General features: G+C 41.9%; 1 long non-coding RNA gene across 2 annotated transcripts; it reads right to left on the reverse strand.

Annotated features, from left to right (window-relative positions):
• Positions 1 to 1,272: 1,272 nt before the first annotated feature.
• LOC309344670 lies at positions 1,273 to 11,602 on the reverse strand. Of its 2 annotated transcripts, XR_014157832.1 has the most exons (4): positions 8,729 to 8,780; positions 7,042 to 7,509; positions 3,562 to 3,719; positions 1,273 to 2,640 (listed from the first exon to the last, which is right to left on the reverse strand). It is a non-coding gene; the product is annotated as an uncharacterized lncRNA (long non-coding RNA). The 2 variants fall into 2 exon arrangements; XR_014157831.1 differs by lacking the exons at positions 7,042 to 7,509; positions 8,729 to 8,780 and adding an exon at positions 11,465 to 11,602.
• Between the last annotated feature and the right edge of the window lie 840 nt (positions 11,603 to 12,442).

Here is a 12,442-nt window from a genome sequence, read left to right on the forward strand (position 1 = left end):
TTGGAAGAGACCCTGAGAATCATCTAGTCCAGGCATAGGCAAACTCGGCCCTCCAGATGTTTTGAGACTACAATTCCCATCATCCCTGACCACTGGTCCTGTTAGCTAGGGATGATGAGAATTGTGGTCTGAAAACATCTGGAGGGCTGAGTTTGCCTATGCCTGATCTAGTCCAACCCCCTACGATGCAGGCAAATGCAGATGTCCTACATGGGGATTGAACCTGCAACCTAGGTGTTATCAGCACCATGCTCTAACCAACTGAGCTATCCAAGCTGAGGGTTGAATCCAACAAAGTCATTCTCAGACATGCCTAACTTAAATCCATTGATTTCAATAGGTGTACAGAGAGTATGTGTACATGCTTCTCTCTCACTTGAATACATCTTCTACATACATATTATAGTAGCATGAAAAAGCTTCCCCCTTTGCTGATTTGCACAAAACTGCCTTAACAGAAGCACTGTTTCTGAGAATCACCATTTTCACTATGTAGGTTTTATTAGTAACTCACCTCCTCTTCTGTCATTTATGATAAATAATGTTTATCGACGTTCGTTTCCATCAGCGAAATAAAGTGTCAAACAGTCCATCAGTATTTGCCCATTTTCTTTGCCCGTTTCACGTGATGTGCTTTTTATGTTACATGCCTGATTAAAAATTTAAACATTGTCACCATCAGTGTTAAAATATCCTGCCAGCGTATCTCTAATTATGCTTATTCTGTCTGCTCCAAGCAGGGACTGACATTTCTGGGGCAGGATCTGGCTGGTGATAAGCTGCACAGCAACTATCCAAAAGCCACTTCTTAAAAAGAAGAAGAGATTCTTGCTTTTACAAAATCTTAGTCACCATATTGAATGGTAGCAACTGCTGTGGAAACATGGACTTCTGCTATTGTCAGTTGACGGGCAACAGGGCTTTCCTTTGTGTAATACTGACACTTAAGAACATAATAAATTTCTTCTGGGATCAGATCCATCTCCATTTAGCTAATATTCTGTTTCCAGCATCAGGAAGTCAAATGCCTCCAGAAGGGGTCATAAGCAAGGCACAAAGAAGTAATCCAACTTCTAGTATTCAAAGGTATACTTGTTCTACACCTGGAGGCTCCATGTAGGTTTACCAATAGCTAGTTGGCCATTACAGCTATCTTCCTTAGACATCTAATATGTCAGATTGCAAGGAGCATGTTAATCCACATCAGGAAATTAATTTTATTTACTATTACTATCATTTATTAAATGTGTAGATCCATAGATCTCGGGGCAGTTCACAACATAGAAACAGAAAATAAAAACACCAAGTACATAAAAAAAACAAGAACAAGAACATAGCAAACCCATAACACAAACACATGGAAAAGGACATTGAATGTTAATCAGACAAAGGCCTGGTTGAAGAGGAAAGTTTTCGCCTGGCGCCTAAAGGTGTACAATGAAGCCTCCCTGGGGAGAGAATTCCACAAGAACCAGTGCAGAAAAGAATAGGGAAGTATCTCTGAAAGTTGCCAGAGCCATATGACTTCCAATTTGGACCACATCCAGTCCATCTATGGAAAGGTTTTCTCTCGTACCTCCTTATTGGGCAGGTAATTGAACCAAGGTAGCTGCAATAACTTTTAAGACAGTAATCTTTAAAGCTATATCACCTACATTGGTTCAGTTAATTGCCCAATAGAAAATGGGATTGATTTCCAGTAGAAAAAAAATAAGAAATTGCCCATGCCTCTCCATGTTATTCAAATGGATCCACAATGGTAAATAAAGGATTTGGGAGTCATAAAGGCTGAATTCCAAAAAATTAAGTCTAATATCTTAAGAACATTCAACTCATCAAGCTCAGTGGCTGGTACTGCCCTCTGAGTAAATATGCGTATTTACTTGCTCTGTATATGACTCAGCATCCCAGTTCTTAGAGCAGGAGTAGGGAACATGTGTCTCTCCAGATGTTATTGGCATCCAGATGTTCTCACAATAACCTCACGCTCTCCCAGAATGGTCAATGATATTGGGAGCTGCAGTCCAATAATATTTGGAGGGGCACAGATTCCCCCCTCCCAACTGTTGACGACAGACAAAGATGACCATCGTTAAAAGCAAATTATTTCTGTAGCAGTGTTACAAAATGTTAGTTCAATGGAGACAGCGAGGAGGGAGTCAAGACACACAGTATGTGACTGATGCTAAGGGATACTCTCTGTTTATGCCATTCAGGTTTTGTTTTTTTGTAAATCATTCCAACGGCTCATCCATGTGAAAACCGTAATTCTGTCAAGGTCAGGGAGTCACAGAAATTTCCTGAAAAATCACTTTCATTTCAGCAGGTAAATAAAGACTCGTTCTTCACAGCATCCTAAGTAGGCATACCCTAGAACAGTTAAATTATGAATACAGCACATATGTTCCATATCATATCATTTACGGCACACTTTAGCATAGAAAGAATGCTTAGGAGAGAATGGTGGAATCATTCACTAAATGCATTTCAATAACGTAATTTAGTTCATTAAAGTCACCCCATTTACAGTAAATCAAGAACATCATCGGCATTGCAGACAGTATACAGTTGTTTGTTTGAATAGTTAAGCTAGGCAAGTCAATTTCTTCTGAAGGTCAAGGACGCCGTTGTTTCCATTTTCTGTTATAAAAAGGATACAGCCTGTATCATAAGATAATAGAGTATCATCTCAACATAATCAAACAACACCCCCCTTTCCCAACCCCTGGTTGGTTATGTAATAAAACTGTCACTGTAAAATATATTTAAATATTAAAAACTATTTGCATAAAACATTTCTCCAACAGAGCTTCTCTCTCTTTTTTTTTTGCAACAAAGTGCACAAACTAGTAACTTTGAAAGGATTTGTTTCTGCAATTTCACACTCCATAGTAAGGATGCAGATTGCTTCTTATTTTTACAACCAATTGCTTGGCCCACATAAATGTTGTTATAAAAAGGATATTTTCTTTTCCTTTGTAAGATGTTCATTCTATGATTTTTTATTTTCTGTACTCACCTCTTATTCACACAACAACCTTGTGAGGAAGACAGAGACAGGTCATGGCTGGCTAAGGTTGTACTTGTGATTTGCAACTGACCGGGGAAGTGGACTCAGGTTTCCCTACTTCTAGAATAACGCTCTAAATACTAAACTACTAAATACTAAACTACTAAATACTAAACTACACTGGGGATAGGAGGTTGTTCCGCACTTAAAATCACTGCCACTGCTGCTATTTACTGAGAAAGGGAGAATTTCATATGAATAATTTGAAATCGTTGTCGTCGTCCCCGTCCCCGTCCCCCCATGGAGCAAATAGCAAATTTTAATTGGGAAAGCAGGTTTACCCCTCGCCCTGTACCACTCACTGTCATAATTTGAACTACACACCTCACCTTCCCTGCTATTTCTTTTTCTTTGAAAGACATGATAGATCCTCATCATGGATCTTCAACATCATGTCAAACATTCTCCTAGGTCAAAGGGGATATAAGACACAATTCTTCAACAACGATTTCCTTGGCCTAGTTTTTCCCAACCGATAGCTTGATATTCACCAGTAACTGGCGTCTTGTAGATAGGAAAGTTGTTCAATGAAGGTTCACACATTACACAGAAACACAAGTGGATTGAGGAAAAGGCAGAGTCATGGATTTTACTCGTGTGGAGAACCATGAATCCCGGTGGTCTCTGGAATGCCCAGATTTCACTGCAGCTGAGAAAAGAGGAGTAAGAAATTCATTGTGTAAATAAAGTGGAAGCACACACAAAGTGTCTTTTACACCAAGGTGCGGTGGCAAATAATAAGGGCATAGGTAAGGTGTGATATAAATCACCTGAGTTGATATAAATCACTGAGTACTAATAAAAATGAGAAAGATTGAGATGAGCATCTCATACTTCCAGGGTGCTGAGAGTTTCTCAGCACCCTGGAAGTATGAGATGCTTATCTCAATCTTTCTCATTTTTATTAGTACTCAGTGACATTATGCTTTCCCCCAGTATTTAAACTAGTTAAATAATGTCTTTATAACAAATCTTCACTTTATATCCTAAGATACAGAACTGTACTATATGCACAGAACTGAAGATGTCAATAATTTTTAAAGCAGTTTTTGTTGCCCAATTTTTTTTAAAAAAAAACCTCTTACTTTCTTGGATAGTTTTCAAACAATATGGGATGGCGACTGGGACATTTTAGCCTTTGGGGCACCCCCCCATCCTGGTTCCTGCAGAGGGTCATCCATTTAAGTTCAGACAAGGGCATTAGTCATTCTCTGATCAGAACAGCTATTGGCACCATTATTTAGCACCTCTTTACTGGGGCTGAATTTATTTCTCCTCAGTAGATAAACACCTCACCCCTGCTAATTAGTGACTCCACACGATATCCCTGAATAAAGTCAAAAAGGGAAGCTTGGCTTTTAACATTTTGTTCAGTCATGGACATATGATTAGTCTAAGGAGACAAACAGTCTTTCAGCCTCGATCTCTCATTTTATAAAAGCTGAGCAATAATTTATTCCCTCACAGATTATTTTGAAGAGACAGGTTATAATGCACTTTAGACATTATGCATGTTGGTATTAGAAATGATGAATAATATTTAATTTGCACCTGAAACAACCAGACAGTATTTCCAAGCTTTTTATATCAGTATGTATTGTGTCCAAACTCTCTTTCCTTCTTCCAGTGGAGATGGACTTGTGTCCTTCAAGTGGGATTGGGTAGGACTTGCTCCTTTTAAATACATTGTCTGGTGAGTATTTTAGTGTGGATGTTGTTTCTTGCTGTTTTCATATGCTTTTAATGTCTTTGTTCCTTTGTTTTTCCTGTGGAAGTCACTTAGAGGCATTTGAGTGCAAAAAAGTGACTGATAAATAAATATCCCTCCACAGAATAAACTTGACTAACAGGGATGCAAAAAGGCTACACTTCCTGAAATCTGCCCACCCGCCTGCTTTCACAAAGCTGAGGTGAAGGGAGCCATTTGCATTCAAAATGAGCCAGGCTGGTGCCCCCAGAGCAGTGTACCAGACACTAACACCACTGAGGACCTGCTAATCGGTTGCTCTTTTCACACATCATTGAGGCTTAGTAGTCAGGAACCGGTAGGCTTCAACAGTTGCAGAGCAGAGCCCAGCTCTGGTTTACTCATGCTAATCATCTCAGAGATATCCGCTCCTTTAAAGAGAGAGAGAGAGAGAGAGAGAGAGAGATGTCCGCTCCACTCCAAGGATGTTGTTTCTGCTGAGACCACACAGCAGCCTCAAAGCACCATCCAAAACAATAAAATCTACCCTGCCAATTGTGAATACCATGACTCTAGCCCTTTACTAAATGGTCTCCTTTACTAGGCAGGTAATTATGGTGCTGGAGGAGACTCTTCAGAGTCCCATGGACTGCTAGAAGATCAAACCTATCCATTCTGAAGGAAATCAGCCCTGAGTGCTCACTGGAAGGACAGATCCTGAAGCTGAGGCTCCAATACTTTGGCCACCTCATGAGAAGAGAAGACTCCCTGGAAAAGAACCTGATGTTGGGAAAGATTGAGGGCACAAGGAGAAGGGGACGACAGAGGATGAGATGGTTGCACAGTGTTCTCGAAGCTACAAACAAAGTCTGACCAAACTGCGGGTAGCAGTGGAAGACAGGAGTGCCTGGCTTGCTCTGGTCCATGGGTCACAAAGAGTCGGACACGACTAAACAACAAAACAGTATTGTTAGGCTTAAAAACACAATCCTCTGAAAAGTTGGTCTGCTCAAGCTTCACTGGGTTGCATTCAACTACCTTTCACCCAGAGAAGTCCCACTGATATTAATGAACCTTAGTTATGGCTATTGATTTCAGCTACGGGTAGAAGTTAGTTGAATACAACCCCCACTGAAATTACACCTGGAGTAAGAATAATGTCCACAGTTCCCACAAGTGACTGACATTATTCATGCTGGCTTTTGGTTGGAAGGGATAAGGGTACACAGGAAAATATGAAGATGCCTAATGCTGCATCAGAACATTAACCTATCAAGCTCTGTACTGTCTGCACTTTGTAGCAACAGCTCTGAGGCAGGACATTTTCCCAGCCCTACTGGGAGATGCCAGAGATTGCCAGAGACCTACATTGGCTCCCAGTATGTTTCCAAGCACAATTCAAGGTGTTGGCGCTGACCTTTAAAGCCCTAAACGGCCTCGGCTCAGTATATCTGAAGGAGCGTCTCCACCCCCATCGTCCAACCCAGACAGAGGTCCAGCTCCAAGGGCCTTCTGGGAGTTCCCTCACTGTAAGAAGTGAAGCTGCAGGGAACCAGGCAGAAGGCCTTCTCGGTAGTGGGACGCTGTCCTGTCAGATGTCAAGGAAATAAACAACTATCTGACTTTTAGAAGACATCTGAAGGCAGCCCTGTTTAGGGAAGTTTTTAATGTTTGATGTTGTTGCTTTTTTATTATTATTATTGGTGTTCTGTTGGAAGCCACCCACAGTGGCTGGGGAAACCCAACCAGATGGGCGGGATATAAATAATAAATTATTATTATTATTATTATTATTATTATCATCATCATCATCATCATCATCATCATCATCATCATCATTACTGAACCTGCAGCCTTCTGCATCTACCACTGAGGTACAGTCCATGTACTGTGCTGCCCTTGCAGTAGTTGACTATATGTCCAGTCTAACACAAGTCAAGATTTGCCTCTACATCCTTTATATACATCTGAATAACTGATCCTTACACAAAACATATTGTGTATTTATTGTCCTTCTTAGATGTATATCTGTTACTAATCGAAAGCATTGGACCTATGGTTTGGACAAAATAATGCTCAGGCCCTAAAAGTCACTTATTTTAAAATTATGCAGGCTGAGACTACTGACTTCAAAACCTGGCCCTGCAACCTGGGTGCACACTTCTTGGCATGGCTATGAACTCGCCACACATCACCCTTATTTTGCTGTGGTACATGATAAGAGTTGTTGGAAGTGCAAACAAGGTCAACGTTGTAAGGTGCTTTAGCAAATGAAACTACTCACCTGAAGTATTAAAAGAAATAATTGTGACAATTGTTTTCCATGATTGTTTTAAAAATGGGAAGTTAGAGAATGAGAAACTTGCCAGGCAGCAGGGCTATTGAAGAGAACACTGACAGCAGGGAACACACATGAGACCAATAAGCTTCCCCATCTTCCAGGTCATTGGGGGAGAGAAGCTCTGGGCATGCACAAAGGCCACAGATGGCAGCTAAATGTCTTTGTAATAGGCACTCTGGCCACAGCTGTCCCAGGAGTGACAGCTTGCAAGGAAATGGTCCTGGTAGAGATGATCCTGGCCACTGATGAAATCCTGGCAGTGCACACCAAGGCAGAAATGCCAACGTTTCTGAAAGGCTGGATTGTTTGCTGGTGGCAGGAATGGGGGGTTAGCACCACAAAAGATTAGACTGGAGTATAACTGAGGCTCCACATGCCTTGCAGGATTCCAAGACCAACAGCCTGCAGCGCCTTGCAGGAAAAGCAAAAAGAAGAGGTAGAAGTGAGCTTCCGCCTGACATGGTGCTCAGTCAACACAGCCCATTGCCTAGAATTCACTCATCAGACTAAGCAAATCCCAGCATTTTAGTAGACCAAAGGTCAGTGATGTGGGTCAGTCTCGAGTTCTATCACTTGACACGAGCTCAAGTCAGGTTCTCTATGGTATAAAACAGGAGCAGGGGAGCTATAGACCTCCAACTCCCATCATCCTTGACTATGAGCCATACTGGCTGAGACTGATGGGATCTGGAGTCTATCAACATCTAGAGGTTCACATCACACTGGGCATAAAGTGATTGGTGGGAATAGACATAGTGGAGATAAGTGTCCACATGAAATTGCAGTGATTTCAGTTCTACCTACTTGCAGTGCAAGTCTGAAGGTGTTCTGAGCAAAGAGCCCCATAGTGGATCTCCCCGTTCTATCAGCGGGCACTGGAAGGCTTACCAGATGATGATGGTGAGCATTGGAGGCAAAGGTGGCAGTGCTCCAAACAACAGCAGATGGGCGGATCTAGATGCTATTTAAATTTCCCACAATGCCCCACAGCAGCACTACAGCCGCAGCTTTGTGAAAAGCCACCTAGACTGGCCTACTAGTGTTACTCGGAGTGCCAGGATGAGGGGGGAAATGTTTACAGCAGGACTCACAACAAGTACCAGTAGTAGGCCCTGCCAGGCCTCTGGAACTCCAGCAGTTGCCTAAGGATGGCAGGTGCTGATGTTGACCTGGCCTGCTTGCGTGCATAACCCTATGGTTTCACAAAAATGCTGTCCCATGGATATATATTCCATAAACTCCTACCCACCTGTATCCTAGGCTTGCTTAAGCTTTTGTCTTTCTGTTCTTTAGACCTCCCCACCATAGGTGCCAACTCCCTGTGTCTTGGGTGCCCAAGCACTCACAAAATTCCCCATGAAGGGGCCGGGTACCCTTAAATTTTGGGGCCTGAGCCATGCATTCTGCATGGCACCCACGGCCCTGGGCACCCATGGTCACGGGGTCAAGTTGGCACTCCTGCTCCACACCATGCCCAGTTCCTTACTTTTTGGATGGATGAATTGTGCCTGGATTCAGGTGTTACCAAGAAGTTCGACCTTTAAACTTGGTGTTTCATGATGCAGATCTCTCAGGTGAAAATATGGGATAAGCTTGCGGCCAAGCCTGACCTTGCATTTACTATACTTACTTTTCGGATCCTGGTCTTGTAATGGCTATGGATAACTCAGTCATCTGTACCATAATTGGATAGACTAGATTAAATTAGATTATTAGATTAGATTAGATACTAGGTGTGTTAATAGGACACTGATATTTTGTTACAATGTCCATAGAGACAAGTAAGGTACTACCCCAGAAGTCTGTTCACAATCTGGAAATTTTACCATTCTGTTATATGTAGCAAGGGGAGAGGGTGTTGTGCTTGGGTGGTAGTCATAGATTGCTCTCTGTGGTGGATACACTGTGAATCATCACCCAAACGAATGTTTAATAAAGCAATAAACCTGTTCAAGAAATCAATTAACTGTACTGCAAGGTTATGCTTTGAGTCTGTCTATACCATGGGAAAGGAACCTAGCCATTAGGTTTATATGCAATGTGGATAGCTGTGCCGCATAAAAAATTAAGCAATTAGTGATCTTAATTCTCAAAAAGAACTGCCTGCTACTGTATATTACTACAGCTTTTGCTCAATTAAAATAGTTCACAGTCAGCAAAAACAATTTCTGCTCTGTAATGACATAATGAAATAATTATATGCAAAGGAGGACTTCTGATCTTTTTAATTATTCTATTCTTCATTTTTAAAGGGGCTATTTGAAAACGCACTCTTATAATTGATTGCTATAAATCAGTCAAACGCATTCTAAGGATCATAAATATTCTAACTTTTAAAAGACAAAGAAATGCTAAATATTCAATGAAATCCTTCAACATTCAGAAAATTTAATCTAGGGTAAAAGGATAGAGTGCTCTTTTGAAAGTAAAAAGTAAATTTGTTGTCCTGTGAAAAATGAAATATCTTGAATGTCAGTAACAGAAATGGAATTAACAAGAGATCTTTTTATTGTTTTTTAAGGTCATTAGGCTGTGAATTCTATAATTATGGAAATTGTCAGTCCAGTTCTGTAGAATGTTTGCTCCCATCCATAAGGTATTGGAATGTTCAATCATTCTCTCTCGTGGGAAAGTTAGGTCATAACTGTAAGTGTACCAGCAAAATTGAATTAAGCAAAGAGATTTCATTAGTATTTATAGCCAGAAGGCATCTGTAAAAGTACAGGGCAAAGAAGTTATGTGGAAGTCAAAGGAGAGAAAAAATGGGTTTCTAGTGACAAAGGCAAATCTGAAAGAGATATAAGTGTATAATGAATAAAGGCTATTGAACGCTGTTCTGAAGAAGGAGTTGCAAAGATGTCAAATATTGATTTTTCTCGGGTATGCCTTTGGACTACATATGTAATTGTTTGGATTTGCTGTCTTCATGATACAACAATATTTGTTGGCGAAGGTTAAAAAGCAGGGTGGGAAACAACCCAAAAGTCAGGAACGTGCTGGAGAATAACTACACTATTTTTCACAGGAATTATTTCAGGAAAGGAAGGTAGTTCCTTTTTGCTGCAATTAACTATTTCTAGAATAACATTAAAAAAAAATTCTTTTAGTGAAATACCATATGATATCTAATAGTATGGTGGCAGCTGTTGTATGGCCTTGATATTGAAGAATACTGACTTTATTTACTGTAAATGTCAATTCACACACCACAGATTCCCCAGGGGAGGGGGGGCCATTGTAGCATGTACGTGCCCCCCAGAAAACATCTTACATGTGAGGTTTTGTTTTTCATCAGGATAACAGTAGGGACATACAAAATATTTAATGCCTGTCTTGTATATCAGGTATCATGGATGGATGTAGTCACCTTGGGATAGTTTATTCAGCATTACAGTCTATTATGCAGACATTGAATGGGATCCAGCTAACTGGCCCCACCAGCACAAACCCATGAAAGGCCTCCACTAGTACAACAGGGCTTATCCCCTCCCTCTGCATATCCCCACACCACTCACACTGCCCCCAATCCTCCCCTGCTTGGTGGGGCCAGAGACAAAACCAGGAAGAACTTTCTGGCAGGTCCACTCCCCTTCCCTGGGGGGGGGGGTTTGCAGACTGGCATCCGGGACCCCCAGTGACCCAGATTGGGGGCAGAGGGATGCTGCCCATGTCACTGAGACTCCCTGCCGCGTCACCCCACCGCCCCCCCCAGCCAACCAATCGGGGCATCCAGGGGGCATAGCCACAGGATGTTTAAACTGTGGAGTGACCAGGGGGCGGCCTCCTTTTCGCCTCTTCACCAGGTTGCCTTTGTGATGGGAGGGGTGGTTGTAGCCTCCGCCTGCCCCTCCTCGACAAGGGTATCCTGTTAAAGGGATCCGGGGGTGTATATTATTTCCAAAGCCTGAGCATGGGCTAGGTCCATGCCATGACCCCACCAGGGACCCTGGGGGTGCCCTGATTTGATGTATATCATCGGGCTCACCCTATAGGTGGTTTACCCTTAGGAAACTCCTGCAGACAGGCAGGAGTCAGGATATAGTCTAGTTCACCCAATGCCAAACCACTCACATCTGCAACCAATAAAGTTGTGGCCTATTTTTGCCCATTAAGCTAAATTATCCGTGTCCGTGTGTGTTTATTATATAAGGGAACTACAGGGCCCTGGGCCTTGTCATGCAATGAGAGTTGTTCAACAGTGGAACAGATTCGCACAAGAGGTGGCAGACTTTTCTTCCTTGGAGGCTTTTAAGTAGAGGTTGGATGTTCTAGTTGAGATTCCTGTACTGAAAGGGGGCAGAGTAGATGACTTCCAGCTCTACAATTCTACGATTCTATGTTTCTATGATTAAACAGTTCTGCTTGCCTGGTGGAACGTTCTGACCTCTCTTCCTCCCACAATCTGTTCCGGGGTTTCTTTCACGACCTGCCAGCTAATTTGGGGTGGTGTGGGAGCATGCAGGGGGGAAGTGGGAGAAGCCCCGTTGTGCTAGCGGAAGTCCTTGCATCAGAATGCCATCACTAAAATACAATTTATCTGTCGCCTCTTCCCAACCAAAGCCTCCATTACCATTGTGAGGGATCCATGGACTGTGGCTTGCACAAGTTCCACAGTTCCATGGGCAGCTATTGGACGTTGTGTCACTAATGACAGGTGACACAACCCTCTCTACTTGCCACCTGTTGCACTTTGTGCCCTTCTCAGCATTGGTAACTCAGCAATTCCTATCATACTATTAAGGCACTGAAGAGAATAACACACACACACACCCAAAAATATTCACCCACTACAAAGGCCTCTAACACATCATGGACTTTATCCTTTTCTTTTATCTTTAAAGATTTTATAATCCCCCTGTATGGCATTTTAGTGCTCCTCAGGATGCTTTTCAGACCAAACTATACATTTCACATAGTTCTGTGGTTTTGGTTGTTTATGAGGATGAGGATGACAACGATGATTGCCATTTATTGCCTGCCCTTCACTCTAAAGTCCCATGGTAGGTTACCAAAACTAGAACACAACATTCATATTAAAGCACAGTGCTGAACAATATTATAAAAAGGAGTTTAAAACAACTCAAAATTACAAAAAACAAAGTGGGTCCTAAAAATATACATCTCAAGAGTCAAAAGGGTAAAAATTGCAATATTAGAAGAACAAAACACCACCACAAAATATTCAATGAACATTAGCACCAACCACAAACTTAGATATTTAATCCAAGGGGGAAACAAAATAGCTATTGGTAGCTTCCTGTTGAGTAAAATACTGGCAGGGGAGAAAGGAGTTGTTTAACGTCTTTTCTTCCTGGTCATTTTTCTCCTCCTAATCAGTTGTTCT

Source organism: Podarcis erhardii (assembly GCF_964252035.2).
Source record: "Podarcis erhardii genome assembly, chromosome: 6".
Lineage (NCBI taxonomy): Eukaryota > Metazoa > Chordata > Lepidosauria > Squamata > Lacertidae > Podarcis > Podarcis erhardii.